This window comes from Bufo bufo, chromosome 2 (genome assembly GCF_905171765.1).
Source record: "Bufo bufo chromosome 2, aBufBuf1.1, whole genome shotgun sequence".
NCBI lineage: Eukaryota > Metazoa > Chordata > Amphibia > Anura > Bufonidae > Bufo > Bufo bufo.
Genome location: NC_053390.1, coordinates 270,668,771 through 270,690,463, shown reverse-complemented (window position 1 = coordinate 270,690,463; position 21,693 = coordinate 270,668,771). Strand labels below are relative to the sequence as shown.

The window sequence follows — 21,693 nt, the reverse complement described above, 5'->3', positions numbered from 1 at the left end:
AGTAATATCAGGAAGTATTACTTTACTGAGAGAGTAGTGGATGCATGGAATAGCCTTCCTGCAGAAGTGGTAGCTGCAAATACAGTGAAGGAGTTTAAGCATGCATGGGATAGGCATAAGGCCATCCTTCATATAAGATAGGGCCAGGGGCTATCCATAGTATTCAGTATCTTTGGCAGACTAGATGGGCCAAATGGTTCTTATCTGCCGACACCTTCTATGTTTGTATGCAAAAAAAAACGTTCTTTTATTAGGACTCCCTAGCTAACATGCGATGAGTTAAAGGGGGCTGAGATGCAGTAAACTGGCACAACCATCATAATTAGAATGGAGCTGTGCTTCCAGCTCCGAAATGTTAGTTCTGCTAACAGCAGCAGCACAGAACAGCTGATTAACATCGAACATTAAATAACATCTATTTCTCTGGATAAAATAGGAAATGTAACATATCCCAGACCTCATCAGACAGCATTAGTTCATTTCACTATAGCATTATAGGTGCTTTTAAGGCCTAAGTAGGTTGTCCAAATTATTGAAAAAATCTAGGCAAAGGCAGAAACTACAACATAACATAAAATAAAAATACATACTTACACATTGGACCCTCTAGCCCCATTGTCTTTATTTACCTTGCTGCAGTGGAGCTGTGCCCTTATACACATGAGACCACTGCAGACAGCCACCAGCCTCAGTGATTTCATGTGGTATACAACTGAGGCCAGAGATTGACTGAAGTGGTCACAGCCAAAAAACATTCATATGTATGGGGAAGTAAGGAGGAAAAGCAGTTGGCCAAACAACCATTGGGCCAACTGCACCTCCAAGGAAACCCGATATGCTGAACGCCAGATTGGGGGGTGATCCCTGGTGTCCACATGATGGACAGCCAACTCTGCCCTTCTGGGCTTGTTGCTGAATAGTTCCCGAAATGGCTGAAGGGTGGCCCACAGCTGGGACCGTTGGCCCTCCAAGAGCTGTCGGCCCACCTCCACATCCTCTATGGACCCAACTTCTGGAAGGTTGCATACAGGGAGGGCACATGCCTCCCTCTCATGATGTGCCTTCATAATATTCACGTGGAAGGCCTTCCTCGGGCGTGGTCCAGGGTGACCAGGTACGTTACGGCGTTGAGGCGCTGGTGCACAAGGTATGGACCTTCCCAGGCCGCCTGAAGCTTGTCCTGAGGTACGGGGACCAATACCCATGCCTTTCGACCCTCCTAGTAGGTCCTCTCGCAAGCGTTCTGGTCGTGCCATCGCTGCTGGTCGGCCTGGGCTCACTCCATATTATCGTGCACCAGCTGCGACAAGGCCTGCATCTTGTCCCGTAAACGCATGACATACTTGACGAACAACACTCCAGGAGTGGCTACATCTCCCTCCCAGGCCTCTTTCACCAGAGCCAGGGCCCCCCGCACATGTCGCTCGTAAAGGAGCTTGAAGGGGGAGAACCCCTTGGAGGCCTGGGGGACCTCCCGGTAGGCGAACAGCAGGTGTGGGATGTACCGCTCTCAGTCACGCCCGTGGGAGTCGACCAACATCTTAAGCATCTGCTTCAAGGTGCCATTAAACTGTTCGCACAGGCTGTTGGTCTGTGGGTGGTACGGGCTGGTCACCAGATGTTGCACCTGCGCCTGCCTAGAGGGACTCCATCAATTGCGACATGAACTGGGTCCCCCGGTCGGTGAGCATTTCCTGTAGAAAGCCCACTCTGGAGAAAATCTCGAGCAAGGCGGTGGCCACCTTGTCGGCCCAAATGGACGACAAGGCTACCGCTTCCGGGTACCAGGTGGCATAATCTACCACCGTCAATATGAAGTGTTTCCCGGAGCTGCTGGGGATGGACAGCGGTCCAATCAGATCCACAGTCAGCCTCCTGAAAGGCTCTTCAATTATGGGCAGCATTACCAGTGGGGCTTTAGGGCGTGGACCCGCCTTCCCCACCCGCTGACAGGTGTCACATGACCAGCAGTAGGCAACCAAATCAGCCCCCATCTTTGGCCAGTAGAAATGCTGGACTAATCTGGCTTTTGTCTTAGCGACCCCTAGGTGTCCAGCCAACGGAATCTCATGCGCAACCCGCAACAACTCAGTCTTGAACGAATAGGGTACCACTACTTGTCGGTCCCTAGGCCACACCTCCGGTGAGCCCTGCTGGACTGTGACCCGGTACAGCCGTCCTTGGTCCCAGACCACCCACTCGAGTTCTGAGTCCGAGGGAGGCTGTGCCGACTGCTCCTTGAGAGCTTTCAGGCTGGCGTCCGCCACTAATGCCCCCTGAAACCCCTGACCGGATGAAGCCAGAATAGACGAGACTGGCACGTCCTGTGTCAGGTCCCCGGGACTTGTCTCCTGGCCTCGATCTGACTTGGCAGCCACTTGATCGGAAGAAGGAAAGCCATCAGACCCCTGAGGGGCCCCTAGGCCCCCAGCACTCCCACTGCGCGTGACAGCAGCTATGGCGGCTGCCACCGCTGGTAGTGCCTGCTTTCCCTTGGCTTCCGACCAAGTCGCCAGTCCAGACGGACTAACTTGTCCCTCTGACATCCCGGTTGTGGAGGAACCCTGCACCTACTTCTCCTGAGACAGCCATGACCTCATTTGCATCCTCCTCCTCCGCAGCTGTCTGCCCCATGCTTGTCCCCTCTTTAGCCACACCTGAGGACAACAAGTGCTTGCTGGCAACACACTGGGGCCTCAGCACAGCTGGTGTGAATGACCCCCTCCCTACTGAGGGTTGATGCACACATTACATCCCCCACCCCCACATTCCCATCAACAGACATGTCATGTACATTATCAGTACCAACAGGGGTGGACATGGCATCACATTCTGGGTGATTGGACCTTTGGCGTGTCAGCGGCCATGTACTTAGACACAAGCCGCCCCAAGTCCGTCCCCAGCAAAACACTGGCAGGGATATTTGAGGATACCCCCACTTCCCTTACTCCTCGACCAGCGCCCCAGTCCAAATGGACCTTGGTGACGGGCAGGGCCGGTTTTACTCCTCCTATCCCAGAGACAGTAAGGGATCTCCTGGGTAATAAATCTTGTGGTGCCACCAGTTCAGGCCGTACCAGTGTCATCTCAGCACCGGTGTCTCTAAGTCCCATGGCCATGGCCTGGCCCACGGTGACCAGTTGAAAATTGTCAAGGGACCGCCCACCACCCCCACCCACACACAGCACAGTGGGACGGTTTCCGGGTCGGTGACTGGGACGGGTCCCTCGGGCGCTGGGGACACATAGCCTTGAAGTGTCCTGGCTGCTTACACAGGTAGCAAAGTTAGGGTTCCCCCACCGACGTGGAAAGTGAAGCAGGGGCCGGTGCCCACTTGGGTCTAGGGGCAGGGGTAGCAGGTGCAGCGTGCGTCTTACCCCCTCTCCAGTCGAAAGGTTTCCGGGCCTCTAAAGTCCTGTTGTTGGTGTACTCATCGGCCAGGGCTGCTGTTGCGGAGGCCCCCTTTGGCTTCTGGTCACGGAGGTACTGCTAGAGGTCCTCTGGGCAAAAACTGCTCTGTGACAATGAGCTCCTTCAGCTGCTGGATGGTGGTGAGCTCCAATCCCATGGTCCATTGGTTGACCGCTCTCAGCAAGGCCTGCATGTGATCAGCCCAGCTCTGAGTAGTACCCCGCTGCAAACTCCAGAGCTTTTTCCGGTAAGTCTCAGGGGTTAAGTTGTACTGCTGTACCAGAGCCTGCTTGATGTCCTCATAGCTCAGGATGGTCTCGCTGGGCAGGTACCCGAAGATTTTGACGGCTTTCCCTCTGAAACGTGGCATTAGGAATCGGACCCACTGGTCCTCCGGCAGCTTGTTCTGATTGCAGGCCATATCAAATGTCAACAAAAAGGTGTCTAGGTCCCCATCTTTGTCCAGCAGGGGGAAGTCCTCTGCCCGCAGTTTTGGAATCCGCATCTCTGGAGACTCACATCAGGCTGAGGAGGGCTTCTGCAGTTGGAGCTGGAGCATTTGCAGCAGGTGCTCGTGCTCGGCTTGCTCGTGACATTCTGCAGCTTGCTCACGACGTTCTGCAGCCTCTGCTTGCTCCCGATATTCTGCAGCTGCCTTGAGGGTCTCATAGGCAGCCTTGTCTCCGGCCTAGAGACAGTCCACGGCAGCTTTTAGGAGAGCAGCTTTTAGGAAAGGGCAGGTGGAGGGCGGCCCACTGCCAGCAACTGGCTCCTTGGGGAGCTTTGGCTGTGCTCCCCCTCGCCTTGAAGAAAGTTGCCTTCCACCTCCTCTTGGCCCATTATCTGGACTGGTTCCTCCCTGCCACCGCTCATAGCCTCGGCCATCTCTTTAGCCTTGCTTCTTGTATTACTGCCCATCATTGCCACGGATGATCAGTGACACAGACTGAAACCTTATGCACACACACACACCTTATTGTATTTGCACTCAGACTGTCTAGTGTTGAGCTGATCCTAAGACTCCAGTGGCAAAATCTACTGCTGGTAGTCTTTAGTGTCTGGGAGTATGGGTTCCACACTCACACACACTCACACACACTGCCGCCAATATGTGACGAATAGCACACCTCACGTCGAGCTCACGAGATACGGTATAATCACCGGTTACCAAGATGAGACATTATGCCCTCACGGAGGAGCAGGTAAGGTAAGTTTAGTACAGTTTACACAGTTGCCTCCTGTCCACACGAACACAGAGAGGCAGAGGGTTAGAGACACTCGCTCAGAACCCTGACAAGCTGAGAGAGCCTTTTCACTGCCCCAGTGAAACAGCGCTTCCTCATCCTCAGCACGGGTATACTGCCACTAGTTTCTCGTTTGATATAAGCCTGGTCAGCTAACGGGATTATATAGGGCGATAAACCAACCCGCGGTAGCGTATAACTATGCCGAAACACGGACGTGGGGATTTGTGATCGAGATACAGGACAGCACAAGATAAAATTATATATTTAATCGCCATAAGGGCTCAGTAGACAGTACACAATATAACAGAGAATATATAAAGTGGTCTGATGTGCAGAATACAGATGGTATAGTACAAACAGGATTAAACAGAGCAAAAAGTCAGTTTACCAGATGGATGAGTCCTTTGGGTTGATGAATAATGGTTCCTATAATCCTTGGCTGTCGTCACATGGGAGGCACTGATGTCAGCAGTTTTAAAGGTCCCTCCAAACACGATGCTCAGCGTGACCCCCCTTCAGAGAAAAGACGCTGAACTCGGCCTGCATGGGTCTTTTTACATGTAGTCAGCCACGCCCCTCCCTGCCTCTGAGAGGGGTCCCTCCTGGTCCTGGCAGCCAAATGACCCACAAAACCCATTAGGGCCCATAGCTCCAGACCAGAAGGTCACAGGGAGATAGTTCTGGGACCAACGGTTCCGCCTGGGTTCTTGCTACAGTTAGAGTCCACACATGGTATCGTTATTAGGTTTCTGTGGGGAGATCTCTGTATCTAGCCTCCCTGGCATCCTACCACCTAACTACGAGAAGCAGCCTGTCCATCTTGGCCACAGGGTCGCAAATATATATCTGGTTTATGCCTGTGATGGACGGGCGATTCATAATTCCTTATGAATCGACGGTTCCATGATGTCTGATAGTTGCTTTTGTTCTGAGGAATGACTTAGACCCCACCCCCTGCAGAGAAGTTTTCGTGCAGGATCCGTGCTGTCTGAATGGCGGTGTGAAATGTAGCCAAATTTGGCCTGCTAGGAGTTTTCTGCTATCTGGCTTCACTTTGAAGCAGGGCTCCCCTGTGGAGTTTGATTTCCTCTGCCACTCATGGAACAAATGACAGGAATGAAATCATACTCCATTATTCCTCACAATTTCTATTTGGTAAAATTGAGAGCATGCTTGTTACTTCTACTTAGTATTACATATTAATTCATGTTTTAACTTTACTTTGCACTGCATTGTTGTACATGGAGGTGTAATTTATGCTATCAGCTGTTTAAGTTATTTTCCTTTAGGTTTGCATTGCTTTTTAATTCCGAATTTCAGGATAAATTTGATTTGCCTCGAAGCCGAATTTCCTTGTGCTTCGTGTTAGCAAATCGATTTAATCTGAAATAGTGTAAGAAACAAAAAATGTCATACTTACCTCCTCCATTTGCTTGCGACAAGCCGCCAGCCTTTATCTTGATTGAAGATCTCGGCGAAATTACGTGCGTGGAGACGTATGACGTCACTACGCCGGCCTGCGTGATGACGTAATTTCTCGCCGCACAAGATTTCACTTCAGATCTTCAAGCAAGATGGCGGCGGCTGGCCCGTCGCGAGCAAATGGAGGCGGTAAGTTTGATTGAATTTTTTTTATTGTTCATTTCGCACTGTTTTTACACACTGGGGTACAATGACGGGTGCGGCACTATCGCAGATCCCTGTCATTGCACCCGCTACTTACAAAAAAAATTGCTTTTTTGTAAAATTGAGCAAATCAGCTGAATTGAACTTTTAATAAATTTGCTCATCTATAATTTTGACAGAAACCTAACTGAGGTATTATAACAATCCAACGAGACTGCTGTGTCTTAGGTTAGATGATTCCCTATGTTGACTTTCTATTGATACCTTACTCAAACAAAAAATCCATTTGTCTATGGATGTCGACATATATATAAATTTTTACTAATGATACTAAACTGTATAAAGTAATTTAGAACTGTATAAGACAATTTACAACAGGAAGCATAGAATACCTCTATAGATGGACTTTGATAGAGTGGAGACTTGGCAGAAAATTAGCAAATGACCTTTACACTGAGAAATGTAAGGTTATGGACATGGGAAGGGAAAATACAAGTCAATAGTACATACTAGATAGAAAAACACTGGGTAAAATTGACATGGAAAAGGATTACTCAATTTTACTGGATAATAAACTTAAAGGAAACCTGTCATCAACTTTATGCTGACCTCACTGAGGGTAGCATAAATGAGTGACAGAAATGCTGATTTCAGCGGTGTGTCACTCATGAGCTAAAAGTAAGTGGTTGCTGAGAATCAGCATCATAATCATTGCAGCCCAGGCCTGGAAAAGAGTCAAATCTACCTGAGAAGAGTCAGCGTTATTCATATTCTCCTGCTCTCCCCATCCATCTGCTGATGATTGGCAGTTCTCTCCTAGAGAGAAAGGGAGAAAACTAGGTAGAAGACTGCCAATAATCAGCAGGTGGGCGGCGAGAGCAGGAATTCATGACTCTTCTCAGGTGGCTGTGACTCTTTTCCAGGCTTAATCTGCAATGATTGTGATGTTGGTTCTCGGCAACCAGTTACTTTTAACTTTTAAATGACAGACTGCTGAAATCAATTTACCTGTCTCTACTTTATTCTGCTGTTAGTATGGGCAGCATAAAGTTGATGACAAGTTACCTTTAAAGAGTAACTAAACTTTTGTACAACTTTATTTTACACTATTCTAAATTATCTATAATAAATTTTGTTATATTTAGGATGTTAATTGCTCTTTGGAATCTGTACATCAGTACATACCTGGTGTGGTATACAGGTGTATGGATTCCACTGTACTGCAGGCATAGGGGCTCTTGTGATTGATGTATTGGCCAGATCACATAGGCCCTCGGCATAGGACATCACTGCTCTGCTGAAAGCTCTCCATAGCGCAGGAAACATGCACACATGCAGTATTCCAGGCTTCAACTGAGCACAGCATTCCAAAAGTCATCCCTTTTTGTTTTGTTTTTTTAGCAAATTTCTTCTTCTTTGTCTTCTGATCTGTAAAATGGCGGGCAATTTGTTTTGGATGAATCAAATAAAAGTTGTGCATTTGCCAAAATAATATATATTATTTTTTTTATAAATTCTTTATTTTCAAAATTTTTCAGTCAAATATGAACAAACATTGGCCAGCTGACCAAAAATTATAGGTATACATTGTGGATGTCACAGGTCATAGGCACACTATTTAGTAGATGGAAGACGCGATATCTCCGGTCTATAACCAGTAACTCGTGGCACGGCAAAGCCGCGGTCTCCTATGTGACAGCAAGGCTATGAGATGTTTTACAAATTATAGCATAGTACTTCAGGGAAGACAATGGCTACCTGGATCATATACCATTTAAATATAACAAAGAGAAGGGAAGGAAAAAGAAAAAAAAAAGAGAGAGATAAAGAAAAGAAAAGAAAAGGAGAAAAGGAAGAAGAAAGGAGGGAGGAAAAAGGTGAGGGGGGGGGACAGGCTGAGCTGCCTCGACCCTCGTTGCTACTGAGTTGTGGGGTGGAAGATTAAATCCGAGAAAAGTTATCAGTCAGGCTGCATGAGACCATCTACGCCTAGTGGCTTTGTGGGGTTGCTAATGTGTTACCCTCACTGCGTCTCGGACCAAGACTTCCAGGGGTGCCAAATTTTCAGATATTTTTCGTGGTTTCTGTTGATCCAGCTTGACATTTCTTCGAAATTACATATTTGGTTCGCCTTGGCTATCCATTCCTTCAATGAGGGGGCCTGTGTGTCTCTCCAGTGGAGAGGAATGATAGATTTGGCGGCTGCTATCAGATGGGTCACCAAATTGTGTTTAGACGGTCTGTAGAGGTCAGAGGGGAGTAAAAAGAGCACCATTTCAAGAGTGATCTTTAGGTCAGTAACCAAGACTTTATTAATTATCTTATTGAAGTTTTCCCAGAATGGGGCGATTAGAGGGCATGTCCACCAAATATGAGACAGAGACCCCTCTCCACTGCCCCATCTCCAGCAAAGCCGATCAGGAGACAAGCCACATTTGTGCAAGAACACAGGGGTTCTGTACCACCTGGTAAGAAGCTTGAAATGATTTTCCTGTATTCGTATACAAGGAGATGGTCCATGCGAGAAAGCCAATAGCTTTTTGAGGTCCCGATCTGTGAAAATAATGTCAAGTTCCTTCTCCCAAAATTATTTTTTTTGGGGTGAAATTTGTAACAAATGTAAAATGGATTGCTCATCTCTAGAAATTACAGATGTAACAGAGTTAACACACAAACTCTTAACTCAAATGTCTTAGGCTAGTTTCACACTAGTGGCAAGGAACTCTGGAAGGCTGTTCAGGTGGGTGAATAGCCTGTCGGATCCATGCTGCCGCTAGTTCCCCACTGACTATAATTGGGACAGGCCGGAGTTCTAGAAACATGCCGAGAGGCGGCTGGAATAAAACTACAACATGTAGCGGCAGCACGGATCCGACAGGCTATTCATTCACCTGCTGGAGTTCCTTGCCGCTAGTGTGAAAGTACCCTTAACTCATCGTGTTATCTTGAAACAAAAGCCATTGAAAAGCAATTAAAGGTGTTTGTTTAGTTTGGATAACACGTCTCAGAAAGCATGTGTGTTAACTCTACTACATCTGTATGTTTCCACCTGTAAGGGCCCTTTTGGCAATGAATAGAGTATGCTTTTCCAGAATGGATCAAACAACATTATCTTTATAAAGCACTGGTAAATATTTCTAGATCTGATTACTGTAAAGTATGTCATTTTAGTTGTCACTGAAATGTCTGCTAAATGGAAGACCACTCTTCTTGGAAGTACAGTATATTTGTTGCTAATAGACCTATTTTTGAAACAAGGTATTCAAATTGAGTTCTAGCCGCCACTTATTCATGGGCCAGGTGATTGATATTGTACCTCTGATTGTGTACAGTTTTTATGTTGTTAGCATATGCAGCCATGGAATGGGTAAGATGTTTGGTTCAGAAGCCTTGAATCTCAGCATCATCCCTGATGAATTGTAGTAAAGGTTCCAAGGTTAGGATAAATTTTTCAAATGCCCAAAGCAAAATTTGTTCTGTCCAGCCAAGAACAGATTTACTGGTGGGTCAATCTACAACAGACGCATTCACTGTGTCCAAGGCACTTCATCCAGCTAACCATTATCCTGTTCTGTGCCGATAAGGGCAAGAACCCTAAAACAGTGCTGTCTACAGATGGGTGGTACAGGTTTGGCTGGTATCTAGGGTTGAGCGAACTCGAACTGTAAAGTTCGGGTTCATACCGAACTTTAGGATTTTTGGACCCCGAACCCGAACATTTCAGTAAAATTTCGGGTTCGGGTTCAGTGTTCGGCGCTTTCTTGGCGCTTTTTGAAAAAAAAATAACTTTTATAAGTCAGTTAGGTGGGCAGCGGCGGCAGCAATTTTTAATGCAAGCTCAGTGCACCAGCACTGCATCTGAGCTTTTGGGACATTGAAATCCAAGCTTTAAAAACAGCACAAATAATCTGTTTGTAAAAAAAAAAATCACAATTTTTTAGCAATTAACAACATCTGGTGCATTTGCAGACTTAGTCAGTGTGCAATTTAAGCTAGAAATACAGCCATAATTTTCTGGGTTTTTAAAAACACACTTTTTTTGCCAAAATCCACTATTTTAAAGATCTGCAAGTGTTAAATTCAAGTTTAATATATACAGCTTTTATATTCTGTTACCAAAAAAACACTTTTTTGGCAATATACAACATCTGTATTAGTCAGTGTGCAATTTAAGCTAGAAATACAGACATCATTTTCTTGGTTTTTAAAAACACACTTTTTTGGCAAAATCCACTATTTTTCTGTCCTTGCAGAATCAGCACGTGTGAAATTCAAGGGTTATATACTGCTATCATATTTAGTTATTAAACAAACATGAGTTTGGGGGAAAAATTTTTTTTTTTGCATATGTCATTGTGAGTCATTGAGTGTGGTTCTATTTACTTATTTGAAATAAAGCCATTTCTTTAATAGCGGCCTAATGTGGGTCAGGGCGTGTGAGATACACCCTTTATATACAGGTTTTCAATTCAGTTATTTGAAATACAGCCATTTTGTGCACAAATCTTTAATTGCGGCCTAGTGTGGGTCAGGGTGTGTGAGATACGCCCTGTATATACAGGGGTTTGATTCTTTTATTAATAAAACACATTTTTTTGTGCAAAATACACAATTTTTCAGGCCTTGCAGCATCAAGACGTTTGAAATTCCAGGGTTATATACTGCTGCCAAATTCAGTTATTAAACACCCGTTTGGGCAAAAAAAAAAAAAATTGTCAGCCTTTGCCGCAGATGTCATTGTGAGATACACCCTTTAAATACAGGGGTTCTATTCAGGTATTTGAAAAACAGCCATTTTGGGCAAACAAATTTAATTGAGGCCTAGTCTGGTTCAGGGCGTGTGAGATACACAATGTACATACTGTCGTTCTATTCTACTATTAATTTACACCCATTTAGGGTAAGATCCTAAACTCGAGAAATATGAGGAGAGCGTCAAATAAGGGACATGGCCCAGGTTGTGGTGTTTCTGGTGGAGCTCCTGTTGCAGGGAGAGGACGTGGTCGATCTGTGCCAGCTACATGCACAAGTAAAACCCCTTCCTCAGGTGCGAGTAGGCGACAGAACCTGCAGCGATATTTGGTCGGGCCTAATGCGGCTCTACGATTGGTGAGACCTGAACAAGTACACACGATAGTAGATTGGGTTGCTGACAGTGGTTCCAGTGTCTTCACATTGTCTCCCACCCAGTCTCATGCTGAAAGACCACAGTTGGCACCTGAAGCCGATGTCCATCAGTCTTTCACCTCACCCCCTTGGAAATCAGCCAAGCAGTCTGAGCCCCAAGTCATGCAGCAGTCTCTTCTGCTTTTTGATGACTCTGTTAGCAGAGTTTCCCAGGGCCATCCATCTAGCCCTGCCCCAGAAGTGGAAGAGATTGAGTGCACCAATGCCCAACCACTTATCTTTCAAGATGAGTACATGGGAGGACCATCGAAGCACGTCTCGGATGATGACGAAACACAGGTGCTAAATGCTGGGGACTTCGAAAGTGTGCAGACCGACAAGGAGGGCAGGGGTGAAGACTGGGTGGAAGATGATGTGGAGGACGATGAGGTCCTCGACCCCACATAGAATCAAGGTCATGCGATTGACCTATGTAGTTTGAAGGAAGAGGCGGTGGTCGCACAGAGCCACCAGCACAGCAGAAGAGGGAGCAGGGTGCAAAAGCGGAGCGGTCGTCCTCTAGATAGTACGCCTGCTACTGCCAACCGCAGCAAGGGACCGAGCACACCAAATCCAGCTCCAAGGAGTTCCCTGATGTGGCAGTTCTTCAGACAATGTGCTGACGACAAGACACGAGTGGTTTGCACGCTGTGCAATCAGAGCCTGAAGCGAGGCATAAACGTTCTCAACCTGAGCACAACCTGCATGACCAGGCATTTAAGTGCAAAGCACGAGCTGCAGTGGAGTAGACATCTCAAAAACCAAGAAAGGTCTCTGGCTCCTCCTGCTTCCTCTTCTGCTGCAGTCTCGGCCTCTTCATCCACCTCTGGAGTGACAGTGCCACCTGGCACCCCGCAAACAGAGGATCTGCCAGCAACACCACCACCTGGGTCACAATAACCCACGGAACCGTTCAGCTCTCCATCTCCAAAACGCTGGAGAGGAAGAGGAAGTACCTCCCTACCCACCCGCGATCACTAGCCCTTAATGCCAGCATTTCTAAATTACTGGCCTTTGAATTGCTGTCAATCCGTCTGGTGGAGATGGATAGTTTTAACCCCTTAAGGACACAGCCTTTTTACACCTTAGGACCAGGCCATTTTTTGAAAATCTGACCAGAGTCCCTTTAAGTGCTGATAACTTTAAAACGCTTTGACTTATCCAGGCCGTTCTGAGATTGTTTTTTCGTCACATATTGTACTTCATGACACTGGTAAAATGAAGTCAAAAAAATTATTTTTTTTGCACCAAAAAATACCTAATTTAACAAAAAATTTGGAAAAATTTGCAAATTTCAAAGTTTCAGTTTCTCTACTTCTGTAATACATAGTAATACCCCAAAAAATTGTGATGACTTTACATTCCCCATATGTCTACTTCTTGTTAGAATTGATTTGGGAATGATATTTTATTTTTTGGGGATGTTATAAGGCTTAGAAGTTTAGAAGCAAATCTTGAAATTTTTCAGAAATTTACAAAAACTCAATTTTTAGGGACCAGTTCAGGTCTCAAGTCACTTTGCGAGGCTTACATTATAGAAACCACCCAAAAATGACCCCATCTAAGAAACTACACCCCTCAAGGTATTCAAAACTGATTTTGCATACGTTGTTAACCCTTTAGGTGTTGCACAAGAGTTATTGGCAAATGGGGAGGAAATTTGAGAATTTCATTTTTTTGTCTAATTTTTCATTTTAACCCATTTTTTCCACTAACAAATCAAGGGTTAACAGCCAAACAAGACTGTATCTTTATTGCCCTGACTCTGCCGTTTACAGAAACACCCAATATGTGGCCGTAAACTACTGTACGGCCACACAGCGGGGCGTAGAGTGAAAGGTGCGCCGTATGGTTTTTGGAGGGCTGATTTTTATGGACTGGTTTATTTACACCATGTCCCATTTGAAGCCCCCTGATGCACCCCTAGAGGAGAAACTCCCTAAAAGTGACCCCATCTAAGAAACTACACCCCTCAAGCTATTCAAAACTGATTTTACATACATCGTTAACCCTTTAGGTGTTGCACAGGAGTTATTGGCAAATGGCGATGAAATTTGAGAATTTCATTTTTTTGCCTAATTTTCCATTTTAACCCATTTTTTCCACTAACAAAGCAAGGGTTAACAGCCAAACAAGACTGTATCTTTATTGCCCTGACTCTGCTGTTTACAGAAACACCCCATATGTGGCCGTAAACTACTGTACGGGCACACAGCGGGGCGTAGAGTGAAAGGTGCGCCGTTTGGTTTTTGGAGGGCTGATTTTGCTGGACTGTTTTTTTGGCACCATGTCCCATTTGAAGCCCCCCTGATGCACCCCTGGAGTAGAAACTCCATAAAAGTGACCCCATCTAAGAAACTACACCCCTCAAGGTATTCAAAACTGATTTTACAAACTTTGTTAACCCTTTAGGTGTTGCACAAGATTTAATGGAAAATAGGAGATACAATTTCAAAATTTCACTTTTTTGGCAGATTTTCCATTTTAATATTTTTTTTCCAGTTACAAAGCAAGGGTTAACAGCCAAACAAAACTCATTATTTATGGCCCTGATTCTGTAGTTTACAGAAACACCCCATATGTGGTCGTAAACTGCTGTACGGGCACACGGCAGGGCGCAGAAGGAAAGGAACGCCATACGGTTTTTGGAAGGCAGATTTTGCTGGACAGTTTTTTTTTACACCATGTCCCATTTGAAGCCCCCCTGATGCACCCCTAGAGTAGAAACTCCAAAAAAGTGACCCCATTTTAGAAACTACGGGATAGGGTGGCAGTTTTGTTGGTACTAGTTTAGGGTACATATGATTTTTGGTTGCTCTATATTACACTTTTTGTGCGGCAAGGTAACAAGAAATAGATTTTTTGGCACGTTTTTATTTTTTGTTATTGACAACATTCATCTGGCAGGTTAGATCATGTGGTAATTTTATAGAGCAGGTTGTCACAGATGCGGCGATACCTAATATGTATACTATTTTTTTTATTTATGTAAGTTTTACACAATGATTTCATTTTTAAAACAAAAAAAATGTTTTAGTGTCTCCATAGTCTAAGAGCCATAGTTTTTTCAGTTTTTGGGCGATTATCTTAAGTAGGGTCTCATTTTTTGCGGGATGAAATGACGGTTTGATTGGCATCTATTTTGGGGTGCATATGACTTTTTGATTGCTTGCTATTACACTTTTTGTGACGTAAGATGACAAAAAATGGCTTTTTTTACACCGTTTTTATTTTAATTTTTTTACGGTGGTCATCTGAGGGGTTAGATCATGTGATATTTTTATAGAGCCGGTCGATACGGACGCGGCGATACCTAATATGTATACTTTTTTTTTATTTATGTAAGTTTTACACAATGATTTCATTTTTGAAACAAAAAAAATCATGTTTTAGTGTTTCCATAGTCTAAGAGCCATAGTTTTTTCAGTTTTTGGGCGATTATCTTGGGTAGGGTATGATTTTTGCGGGATGAGATGACGGTTTGATTGGTACTATTTTGGCGTACATGCGACTTTTTTGATCACTTTTATTACCTTTTTTGGGAAGTAAGGTGGGCAAAATTTCAATTTCATCCTAGTTTTTTATTTTTTATTTTTATGGCGTTCACCGTTCGGGTAAAGTAACATAACCGTTTTATAGATCAGGTCGTTACGGACGCGGCGATACCAAACATGTGTAGGGAATTTTATTTTTTTCATTTTTAATCAGTGATAAATGTGTTTTTTGATTTTTACTTTTTTTTCACTTTTTTTAACTTTTTTTTTGACCCAGACCCACTTGGTTCTTGAAGATCCAGTGGGTCTGATGTCTGTATAATACAGTACAGTACAATATATATTGTTCTGTACTGTATTTTACTTACACTGAACAGATCTATGCTTTTAGCACAGATCTGTTCAGCACCATGGACAGCAGGACGCCTGAGAGGCGTCCTGTTGCCATGGGAACCTTCCCCGTCTGCTCAGAACTGCGCAGACGGGGAAGGGTAAGCACAGGGCTGAGGGGGGCTCTCTGGGGGGTCTCTCCCTCTCCCATCGGGGGGCTGCAAAGGCACAGCAGCCCCCCGATGGGAGAGGGAGGGAGCTCCCTGCGCTGTTAACATTTTCCATACAGCGGTCCGTACGGACCGCTGTATGGAAAGGGTTAACGGCTGACATCGCATCGCAGATGTCAGCCGTTTATACCAGGGTGCCAGCAATGTGCTGGCACCCTGGTATCCCCACTAGAAACCAACGATTATACAAGGGGAGGCGGGCGGGGGATCGCGATCCCGCCTGCCGCACCGCCCGCCTCCCGCACCGCCCACACTGCCCGCAACCCTCCCCCTGCACCTCCCACCGGGCTAAAATCACTCGGGGGGTGCAGGGGGAGGGATACAGATCTATTTTAGGAATACTAAAGTTTCTGATCCCCGCGGTCAGGGACCGCAGGGATCAGAAACTGCAGAAATCGCAGCAAACCGCAGGTCTGAATTGACCTGCGGTTTGCCGCGATCGCCGACATGGGGGGGTCACGGGACCCCCCCGCGCATTTAGCCTAGGTGCCTGCTCGATGATTTGAGCAGGCACCTGGTTCCGATCACTGCCGGCCGGGCGGCAGTGATCGGAACAACACATGACGTACCGGTACGTCATGTGTCCTTAAGTACCAGGACATCATGACGTACCGGTACGTCATGTGTCCTTAAGAGGTTAAAGGCCTTATGGTGGTGGCTGTCCCACAGTACGTCGTGCCCAGCCGCTACTTCTTTTCCAGGCTAGCCATCTACTTGCACAACCAAGTAGGACACAAAATCAGGTGTGCACTGCGCTACGCCATCTGTGGCAAGGTGCACCTCACTACGGATACGTGGACCAGTAAGCACGGTCAGGGACGTTGTATCTCCATAACAGCACACTGGGTAAATTCAGTGCCGGCTGGGCCTGAGGTGGATAGCAGTTTGAAGCATGTCCTTCCACCACCGAGGATTGCAGGGCGCTTCAGTTTGCCTCCTGTTGCTTCCTCCTCCTACTCTGCTTCCTCATCCTCTACCAGCTCCTCATCCGGTCAGCGTAACACCTTCACCACCAACTTCAGCACAGCCAGGGGAAAACGACAGCAGGCAGTTTTAAAACGTATCTGTTTGGGGGACAAACCCCACACCGCGCAGGAGCTGTGGACGGGCCTTGAACAACAGACCGATGAGTAGTTGCTGCCAGTGAGCCTCAAGCCCGGCCTGGTAGTGTGCGATAATGGGCGAAATCTAGTAGCAGCTCTGGGACTAGTCGGTTTGACGCACATCCCTTGCCTGGCGCATATGATGATTTTGGTGGTGCTGAGATTCCTTAAAAATTACCCCGATATGTCAGAGCTTCTGCATAAAGTGCGGGCCGTCTGTGCGCGCTTTCGGCGTTCTCATCCTGCTGCTGCTCGCCTGTCAGCGCTGCAGCGTAACTTCAGCCTTCCCGCTCACCGCCTCATATGCGACGTGCCCACAAGTTGGAACTCCACCTTGCACATGCTGGCCAGACTGTGCGAGCAGCAGCAGGCGATAGTGGAGTTTCAGCTGCAGCACGCATGTGGCACAGGAGGAGGAGAAGGAAGAGGGATCATTTTGTACGGTTTCCGGCCAGTCATTCCCAAGTGGCTCCGAGGGTGGGTTCCTGCACCCACAAACCCAAGGTACACAATTGTCCAGCCAGGGCACAGTTCTGGAGGATGAGGAGGTGGAGGATGAGGAGATGGAGGAGGAGGAACCATGTTCACAGTAGGGTGGCACCCAGACCAGCTCATGGCCATCACTGGTGCGTGGCTGGGGGGATACAGAGGACACAGATGATACACCTCCCACAGAGGACAGCTTTTTGTTGCCTCTGGGCAGCCTGGCACACATGAGCGATTACATGCTGCAGTGTCTCCGCAACGACCGCCGAGTTGCCCACATTCTAACTTGTGCTGATTACTGGGTGGCCACGCTACTGGATCCCCGTTACAAGGAAAACGTACCGTCCTTAATTCCGTCACTGAAGCGTGATCGTAAGATTCGCGAGTACAAGCGCATGCTGGTAGACGTGCTGCTGGTGACATTCCAACCTCACAGCGGGGGCACAGTGGAAGCACATAGCGAAGGCAGAGGAAGAGGTTGCCAACGCAGCTGGGGCACCGCCAGCACCTCAGAAGGCAGGGTTAGCATCGCCAAAATGTGGAAAAGCTTTGTCAGCACGCCACAACAACCAGCACCACCAGGTGATAGCAGTATGTGTGCACACGCCTACATGTACTGAATGACAGGTCTGCCCCCTTCAACCTCTGGGTCTCCAAATTGGGCACATGGCCTGAGATTGCCCGTTACGCCTTGGAGGTGCTGGCCTGCCTTGCAGCCAGTGTATTATCTGAACGTGTGTTTAGCACGGCAGGGGGCGTTATCACAAACAAGCGCAACCGCCTGTCCACAGCCAATGTGGACAAGCTCACGTTCATTGAAATGAACCAGGCATGGATCCCACAGGACTTGTCCGTACCTTGTGCAGAATAGATATGTATACCGGCACTAACCAGCCATTGTTATACTGCAGCGCAATTGCTCATTCTTGTATTTTGTATATTTCACACTCTTTTGGAGTGTACCCAAATTTTAAAAAATAAAATTAAAACCAAAAACCTGTGTTGGCTACCTCGTCCTCCTCCACCACCGTTTTCACCTACACCTCTACGTCCACCTTCTCCTCAAACTACTACTCCATATGGAACGCCACCTCATAAATCAATTTTTTTATTTTATTTGTACGTATTTTATTTTATGTCATTTCACTACTTTGTCAGTTACATTTTTGGGTGAAATTCACCAATTTTTGGGTGTGAAGTACCACTGCTATACCTAGTAGACAGGTAAAATAAAAAAATGTCAATTACATTTTCCGGTGAAATTCACCAATTTTTGGGTGTGATGTACCACTGCTTTACCTAGTAGACCGAAAAATAAATAAATTTGTCTGTTACATTTTTGAGTGAAATTCACAAATTTTTGGGTGTAATATCCCCCTCCCATACCTGGTTGACAGCTTAACAAATTAACATTTTTTTTTTTTACATTTTAGGGTGACAATAAACGATTTTTTTTTCTGTCACAGACCCCTGCTCTACCAAGTAGACAGGTTAATAAATTTCTGTAATTTTTCTGTTACATTCTTGGGTTGACATTATACATTTTTAGACGTGAATAAACCCCTGCTCTGCATAGGTGACAGAGAATAAAATTTCTGAAATGCTTCTTTAATTGATGCGCGCCACCTCCTTTGATTCAATGCTTAAACTTTAACAAGTAGTACCACATTTGTGCTTCAATAATTTGTCCCACAATTCTGCTTTACTCTTTTGGCCAACATTTTTGCCTTAATAACTTATCCCATATTTTCGCTTTACTCTTTTGTCCCACATTTGGGCTTCTGTAATTTGTCCCACATTTGCGCCTCAATAGCTTTTCCCACATTTCCACTTTACTCTTTTGGCCCACATTTGGACTTCTGTAATTTGTCCCACATTTGCGACTCAATAGCTTTTCCACATTTCCGCTCGATCCCCAAAAAAATTTATAAATTTATCTCCCTTAAATTTGGTCTCTTTTTCTCACGCTCCCTCTCCGGCATGGAACCCTGATTCGCCGATAACCGTGATCAACATGGTAGGCTCAGAAAAGAACATCAAAAGTTGATAGAGAAGATATCGAAATGGATGGTGGATGTCACTGGGGCACCTCTACATAGGTGACAGGAACATAAATTTTAAAAAATCGTCAATTACATTGTCAGGTCACATTTTTAAAATTTTGCCGGATAGAAACCCGTACTCTGCATAGTTGACAGGGAATAAAATTTAGTCAATTCTTCAGTAATTAATGTGCGCCACATCCTTTCATTCAATGCTTAAACTTTAAAAAGGAAGTAAGAAACTATATATACTCGGAAACGCGTTTGGTTTGAACAAATTATTTATAAAGTACCCAAGTGTTTCTTTGAAGAAAAGTACAGATATGCAATAATTGAAGCAACAAACAGGATCCTGTCTACAGAACTTTTCCTTACAAGCTTAATTAGCTACAAGTAACAGCTGTCCACGGATCTACAGTGGGATGCGAAAGTTTGGGCAACCTTGTTAATCTTCATGATTTTCCTGTATAAATCATTGGTTGTTACGATAAAAAATTTCAGTTAAATATATCATATAGGAGACACACACAGTGATATTTGAGAAGTGAAATTAATTTTATTGGATTTTACAGAACGTGTGCTATAGTTGTTTAAACAAAATTAGGCAGGTGCATAAATTTGGGCACCACAAAAAAGAAATGAAATCAATATTTAGTAGATCCTCCTTTTGCAGAAATTACAGCCTCTAAACGCTTCCTTTAGGTTCCAATGAGAGTCTGTATTCTGGTTGAAGGTATTTTGGACCATTCCTCTTTACAAAACATCTTTAGTTCATTCAGGTTTGATGGCTTCCGAGCATGGACAGCTCTCTTTAAGTCACACCACAGATTTTCAATTATATTCAGGTCTGGGGACTGAGATGGCCATTCCAGAACGTTGTACTTGTTCCTCTGCATAAATGCCTTAGTGGATTTTGAGCAGTGTTTAGGGTCGTTGTCTTGTTGAAAGATCCAGCCCCACTGCAGCTTCAGCTTTGTCACTGATTCCTGGACATTGGTCTCCAGAATCTGCTGATACTGAGTGGAATCCATGCGTCCCTCAACTTTGACAACATTCCCAGTCCCTGCACTGGCCACACAGCCCCACAGCATGATGGAACCACCACCATATTTTACTGTAGGTATCAGGTGTGTTTCTTGGAATGCTGTGTTCTTTTTCCTCCATGCATAACGCCCCTTGTTATGGCCAAATAACTCAATTTTAGTTTCATCAGTCCACAGCACCTTATTCCAAAATGAAGCTGGCTTGTCCAAATGTGCTTTAGCCCACCTCAAGAGGCACTTTTTGTGCTGTGGGCGGAGAAAAGGCTTCCTCTGCATCACTCTCGCATACAGCATCTCCTTGTGTAAAGTGCGCCGAATGGTTGAATGATGCACAGTGACTCCATCTGCAGCAAGATGATGTTGTAGGTCTTTGGTGCTGGTCTGTGGGTTGACTCTGACTGTTCTCACCATTCGTCGTTTCTGTCTATCCGAGATTTTTCTTGGTCTGCCACTTCGAGCCGTAACTTGAACAGAGCCTGTGGTTTTCCATTTCCTCAATATGTTCCTAACTGTGGAAACAGACAGCTGAAATATCTGAGACAGCTTTCTGTATCCTTCCCCTAAACCATGATGGTGAACAATCTTTGTCTTCAGGTCATTTGAGAGTTGTTTTGAGACCCCCATGTTGCTACTCTTCAGAAAAAATTAAAAGAGGAGGGAAACTTACAATTGACTTCCTTAAATACTCTTTCTCATAATTGGATTCACCTGTGTATGTAGGTCAGGGGTCACTGAGCTTACCAAGCCAATTTGAGTTCCAATAATTAGTTCTAAGGTTTTGGAATCAATAAAATGACAACAGTGCCCAAATTTATGCACCTGCCTAATTTTGTTTAAACAATTATAGCACACTTTCTGTAAATCCAATAAACTTCATTTCACTTTTCAAATATCACTGTGTGTGTCTCCTATATGATATATTTAACTGACATTTTTTATCGTAACAACCAACGATTTATACAGGAAAATCATGACGATTGACAAGGTTGCCCAAACTTTCGCATCCCACTGTATATACCCCGGGATTGAAAGCCGGCAAGACTAACAGGGTGAACACTCCAGTTCTCGTGATAACTCACGAGATTTACTGCACAAGTAACGACGATCACGCTGAACACAGGTGGGATGCCACACAGCGCAAAACTCTGTCCGCAGTTTGGTTGCAATAACCGTGAGTACCCTGATATATGCCTATACTTTGAAAGAACATTTTGCAGACAATTGGGGCAAATATAGAGTGGATTAGTGACAGCACATATATCATTCTTTATCATATGAACTCTAGGTGAACAGGGAGGCAAATCATAGGATTTAGGCCTCATGCACACGACCGTTGTTGTGTTCCGTTCCACAAAATGGGGTTCCGTTGTTCCGTGATCCGTTTCCGTTTTTGTTTCCGTGAGTCTTCCTTTATTTTTGGAGGATCACCAGACATGAAGGAAAGTAAAAAAAAAATCTAAGACAGGTTTGCAATGCAAATGATAGGAAAAAAACGGACGTGGATGACAATCTTGT

General features: G+C 45.4%; 1 long non-coding RNA gene across 1 annotated transcript; it reads left to right on the top strand.

Annotated features, from left to right (window-relative positions):
- Positions 1–2,860: 2,860 nt before the first annotated feature.
- Positions 2,861–16,399, top strand: LOC120991445. The gene is made up of 3 exons (XR_005776672.1): positions 2,861–2,998; positions 10,716–10,718; positions 16,389–16,399. It is a non-coding gene; the product is annotated as an uncharacterized LOC120991445 (long non-coding RNA).
- Positions 16,400–21,693: the final 5,294 nt, after the last annotated feature.